The following is a 5,878-nucleotide window of genomic DNA, read 5'->3' as shown; positions in this document are numbered from 1 at the left end:
TTCATTTGATTAACTAAAATTTGACAGAGAGGGGCTTACTTGTAAAAAAATACTATAATTGAGATACTAAATCAAAGACAAGCATATTCATAGAAAATTGAAAGGAGGGGGTTGTCAATGAAGGGCTTATTTGAAATATAGTAATAGCTATTTTTTAAATAATTCTCGTGAGGGCTTATTTGAAATATAGTAATAGCTATATTTTAAATAATTCTCCTGTTAAAATACATGTTAATAATAATTTTTTATTTTATAAAAATTATTTTTAATATTAATATATTAAAATGATTTAAAAACATTAAAAAAATATTAATTTAAATTTAATAAAAAATAAAAAAATTAATTTTTTTTAAAAAATATTTTTAAAATACTTTTTAAAAATATTTTTAAAATACAGAAACAAACAACTCCAAAATAGCTAATTTTATATGTGTCAGAGAAGAGGGTCGGGGCTTTCAGGGTTTATGCCTATGATTTGTGTACTGGAACAATGCAGACGCTGCTGGCTGGAGGTCAATTATTTGGGCTGGGTGCCCATTTCGGCTTGAATATTATGGGCTCATTTTAAGTTTAGGGCTCATTTTATGTTTAATTTCTAGAAGCCCATGCGGACAGGCGTTCAGTTGTTAATACTAAGAATTGTTTATTCACTGTAAAGTATTTTTTAAAGTAATTTTTATGAAAAATAATTTTTTTTTATGTTTGATATTATTATAAAAAATAAATTAAAAAATAATTTTTGATATTTTTCTATATCATAAAAAATGAGTTGGGATATAACTCATTAGTATTTTTTTTCATGTTTATTAAAAAATAAGAACCAAATTTAGCATATAAAAAAATTAAAATATGATGAAATTAAAAAAACTATAATTTTATAATTATTTAAAATAAAATAAATACAATCAAAATAATTGAGATCAAATTTTATAGATAAAAATTTCAATTAAGAAAATGTTAAGAAAAAATCAAATAAAAATCAAAAAAATAATGATAAGGATAAAAAATAGTATAAAAATAAAATCAAATAAAATTATAAGGAATGAAATTAAAAAAAAAATTCCAATTAAAATATATAATAATAAAAAAATTGATGATTAAATTCGATATAATCAACAAATAACAAAATATTTATAATTTTTCATAATTTTTAAAAAGTGTTTTCCATTAAAAAAATTTTATTGAAATTTTTTTTCGTTGATCAATTTTTTAATGATAAATAAATATAAAAATATTTGAAAAATAATTTCTAAAAAACCAAATTTTATGAAATAAATAGGCTTTAAAAATAAAAAATTAATTTTTACCTCATAAAGTTATTATCTTAGTAGTTTTAATTAAAAAAAACTTGCAATAGTTATAAAAAATATATAATTATTAAATTTAATTTGATGCTTGATTCAATGAAAAACAAGTCAACTCATTTTTTTAATAAATAATAAAAATAATATTATTTTTTAATATTAAAAAATTGATATGATTAGATGAAACGCTTAACTGCACCAATTTTTTAACCGATTTAATATTAAAATTAATTAGGTTGGGTTTAGAATCATCAAGTTTTAATGTCGATGCACAAAGTTTAATAACTATATAAAAAATACCCATTCTCTTAATTCCCATTTAATTTTCCTAAGTGTAAAAATAGAAATTAAATTAAACCCAGCTACACGCCACAAAAAAAAGAAGAAGAAGATAATTACAGATCAGTTCCTGTAGTTTAACGAAACTAATTTATCAGTCCCTCTCATTTTAGAAATTAGTAATTACTCCTTGTATTGATTGTTAGTACTCTAACAAATGCATTAGTTTTGTGCTGAGTTCCTAGTGGCCATTTAAAGTCCCCTTAATTATGTTTACTTATGAAATTTTTCCCAGTTATCTGATTTTTTTAAGAAACGCAAAACTAACGAGAATACATTTATTAATTGAAAATAAAAACTTATTTTACTGGATATGTACTTTTTTTAAAATATTCTTTTATTCTCTAAAAAAATTAAAAACATAAAAGAGATTGTTTTTTCAAAATCCTCTACTGTAAAAATAAAGATCTCTTGTAATTCACCTAATATCTTACGACCATTCCTTTTATTATTTTCAACATAGACCAAATAAGGATTTTTTTTCTATTCTAGAATATTTATATTTTATAAATGTGTTTCTTTATTTTTTTTCTTATGGAGAAAAGCTTTTATTTTGAATTAATGTATTAATTTTATTTTTTCATCAAATTAAAAATTACTTTTAATTTTTTAAGGAACTTGTAGAGAATGAATATGGCTTTTAATTTTTTTTTCTTCTTTTTAATATATGGTTCTTGGAGGCATAACCATTTTTATTTTTATATTTACTCATTTAAGTGTTGGAGGATTTTTTTAATAATAAAAGACTTAATTCTGAGCGGTGTAATTTAATTGCTTATATTTTAAGTTTACTTCTTAAAAATTATTTATTTGAATCTCATAAATTTCAGGATTATTGAAAATTTATATTATCGTTGAATCTCATAAATTTCAGGATTATTGAATTTCAGGATTATTAAAAATTTATATTATCATTAATTTTAAAATTCATAAAATTAGTTGAGATGCATGTAAGTTAGTTTAAATACTCATGTTAACAAAAAATAAACATATTTTTTTATAAAGCACAAAACAACAAAAATATTCATCCATTGATGCATCAAATTCTGGCCAAATTCGGTCAATCCATAAGCCCTTCAAGCATTGAAGGATCCAAATTAAACTAAATATAAAATTTTTATAATTTTTGGATACTCAAATCAATTTTTTTATGTAGAATTGTGGGTGCACAACTAGATTATTTTACTTTTTTTTTTAAATTTGTGAAATTCAATTTTATAACACTCATGGATAAATAAATACATGAACCTTAATAATGCCTAACAAGTACTTCTCATTAAACCAAACCAAAATTAATTGAAAAAAGAATTCAAAGGAACGGACGTAGACAATTTCAAATTGAAGAAAATAGGGTAAACATGGATCATATATGGCAATCTACTTGTAATCCTCGGTGGCTTCACCAAGAGTTTCTAATTCCATCGATTTTAATGCTTTTAATTCTAGATAGATTTATTATTTTACTGCATTGAATACGTTGCACCGCAGCCTCACCATTGAATTGGCTTTAGTTACTCTTCCTCACTGTTTCTCGCACTTCCTAAGTTGATTTTCACCTAATTCTCCCATGATGAGCTAAGAGAGAACTGTCGATAAGTTTAAGCTTAAGCATATGAAAGGTGCAAATAGTGTTTTTATTGTAGAAATTTCACAGGGGCGGTTTCTAGAATTCTGGACAGTGACTTGATTTAGAACTTGGCTTCAACCTAGCAATGCATTGAAGATTCATCCTTTCAAGGCTCCAGATCGGGAATTCACTACATACGAGGGCGGAGGCATGGTAAAGGTTTGAATGTGTTATAGATCAAGTTAAGATTTTATTAAATAATTTTATATAAAAAAATTTATAATTATTGATTGAGTTATTAAACAAATTTAAAAATTTACGTGGAGTCTCCTAATATAATGCTTTAACTTGAGTTAAAATTTTAGATTTTTTTGAGAAATTCAAAAATTTAATAAAAATTTGACTAGTTTTATATTATTAGAAGTAATTTTCAATTTGACTATCAAATTGAACTTAAATTTTATAAGAAATCTTAAAATATATTAAATAAAATCTAGTTAAATTTTAAGATAAGCGAAGCTTGATAGTGTCAACAAAAAATAATCGTCAAAATCAAAGTAGAACAACTCATTAAGAATAAAATATTTATTTGTCATTGAAAAATAAAATAAATCAATTTTTTCTTTTTTTTATATGTTCTCAACTGTAAAAGCATAATAGGCAAAGAAATAAAAGAAAAAGCGAGAGAGAAAAAGAGAAAAGTTAGGGAAAAATATAAAATAAATCTAAAGAAAAAAAATAAAAAAGTAAGAGAATAACTTTGTAAATTTATAAAATCTAATTTATAAAATATTAATCTAATTAAGAAAGAATCAAGAGAAGGGAAGGAAAATTGAGAGAGGAAAAAAATTTAATTACTTTATTTTTTCAGTTGACATGAGATTGTTATTTTATCCTAGTTGAAATCGATTTATATTTGATTATAGATAAATTATATTTCACAAAATATCGAAGAATATAATTTTAATAGTAGGTTTATTTTTACTTTCCCTTTAATTTTATGTACTTTTAAATTTATTTTTTAATATTTTAGATAGTATATTTGAATTAAAATTTTACTATAAACTTCAAAAATTTATATATATAAATTAATAATTGATTTTAAAAAAAATTTATATATGCATTTAATAGTTCAAGGTAGAAAAAATTCCTGACTCCCGGCCTGACTACATACCCTCATTAAGTGCATGTGCATCCATATATCCAGTCAAGAAAAAAAGAAAATAGATATATAGAATGCATCCATGCCTCACCTTCTAGTTTATAATTACCATTGCCGATCAGAAACTAAACAAACAGATGAGTTGAAATAACATACACAGCCATGGCAGCTTCATAGTTCACGGCTTTTGATCTCTTACTAAATGTCTGTATTACATTGTGAAAAGTCTTCAACAGTCTCTCTGATCATATGAGATCATAATTCTTTTGCCTCTCATCAAATATTTCTGTACGTTATGGTTCTGCTTTCTTACTTAATATTATCATCCATTTTGTTACAAAGAAAATCGGAAAATGTCAGGAATTTATATGGGAGTACGTTGTTCAAACCAATGAATTAAGAGTCCTCCAGAGGTACAGAAAAAAAACAAAAAGAAAAGAAAATTGCACTTGGATTTCATAACCAAGGTATTACAAGCATAGCAGATACATCTGTATATCATGCTACAAGTCAGCTAACTTTATGCCTTGATATAACCTAAGTGACAAAAGATCAATTTCCATACACGGAACCCCCCCTAGTGCAACATGTATTGCAAGTTACGCTCTAAATAACCACAGAGTAATTAATATAGTGCAGTATTTGCCCCATCTATATATTAAAATGTATCTGCTAGGCACTAGCTACAAAGCTATATTAATTATTAAGCTCAAAATCATATATAGAAGTGTAGGTACAAGAATAGGCTAAACTCTTATAGTAGCTCAACCAAAATTTTTCCATTTTAGTTATGGATTGGAGGCTTCTTACTTGCTGGGGTGTAGTCCATCCCAGCTAGTTCATCCACATCATGTAACCCATTTTCTTTTGATGGAAACAGATTATTATGGTCCTTCTTCTCTACTTCATGATTGTTAACCTCTCGCAAAGTCCTTGCTGCTGGAAATACAAGAGAAAAGGAAACCAATTAAGGAATACTTTACAATATCAGAACTTCACAACTTTTAAAGATCATCAGAGACATAGAAAAATACCTCTAGCACAGGTGGAAGCAAAGCAAAGCAGGAAAAAAGCTACGAGAACAAGATGGTTGCGTGAAATCTTTGCCATCCTAGGACTTCTTTCTGGTTTAGGTGTTAATCTGTGTAGCCTCTTCAAACTGATGATCTCTTATATAGAGGTAGACTAGTACTTTGATGCCAACATGCTTGGACAATGTTGCAACCGACGGTGACCTAAATTTTTGTAGTAATTCTACGTGAGCAAATGCGGTCTTGTAAGTGTCAAAATCGATGTCTCCCTGCTGTTTCATGCTAGCATAGACAAGAGCCTTCTGTTGAAGGCTAGAAATGCATCAGTTGAGGTCCGAGGGGCTCACTTTTAAGTATAATCGGTATTAGGTAGGTGCATTTCATCTTTTCACTTCGTGTTTGTTTTACTTTGTACTCACTCACTTAACGTCGCTTTAAATTATTATTATTATTTTTAATTTAAAACTTTTTTTGA

At 25.6% G+C, this 5,878-nt stretch overlaps 1 long non-coding RNA gene across 1 annotated transcript; it reads right to left on the bottom strand.

The window, feature by feature from the left end:
* Positions 1–4,804: 4,804 nt before the first annotated feature.
* Positions 4,805–5,543, bottom strand: LOC105123898 (uncharacterized). The gene is made up of 2 exons (XR_841965.1): positions 5,407–5,543; positions 4,805–5,311 (listed from the first exon to the last, which is right to left on the bottom strand). It is a non-coding gene; the product is annotated as an uncharacterized LOC105123898 (long non-coding RNA).
* Positions 5,544–5,878: the final 335 nt, after the last annotated feature.

This window comes from Populus euphratica, unplaced genomic scaffold (assembly GCF_000495115.2).
Source record: "Populus euphratica unplaced genomic scaffold, PopEup_1.0 scaffold12.1, whole genome shotgun sequence".
Classification (NCBI taxonomy): domain Eukaryota; kingdom Viridiplantae; phylum Streptophyta; class Magnoliopsida; order Malpighiales; family Salicaceae; genus Populus; species Populus euphratica.
The sequence above is the reverse complement of the archived record's forward strand: the minus strand, read 5'-3'. Positions and strand labels throughout refer to the sequence as shown.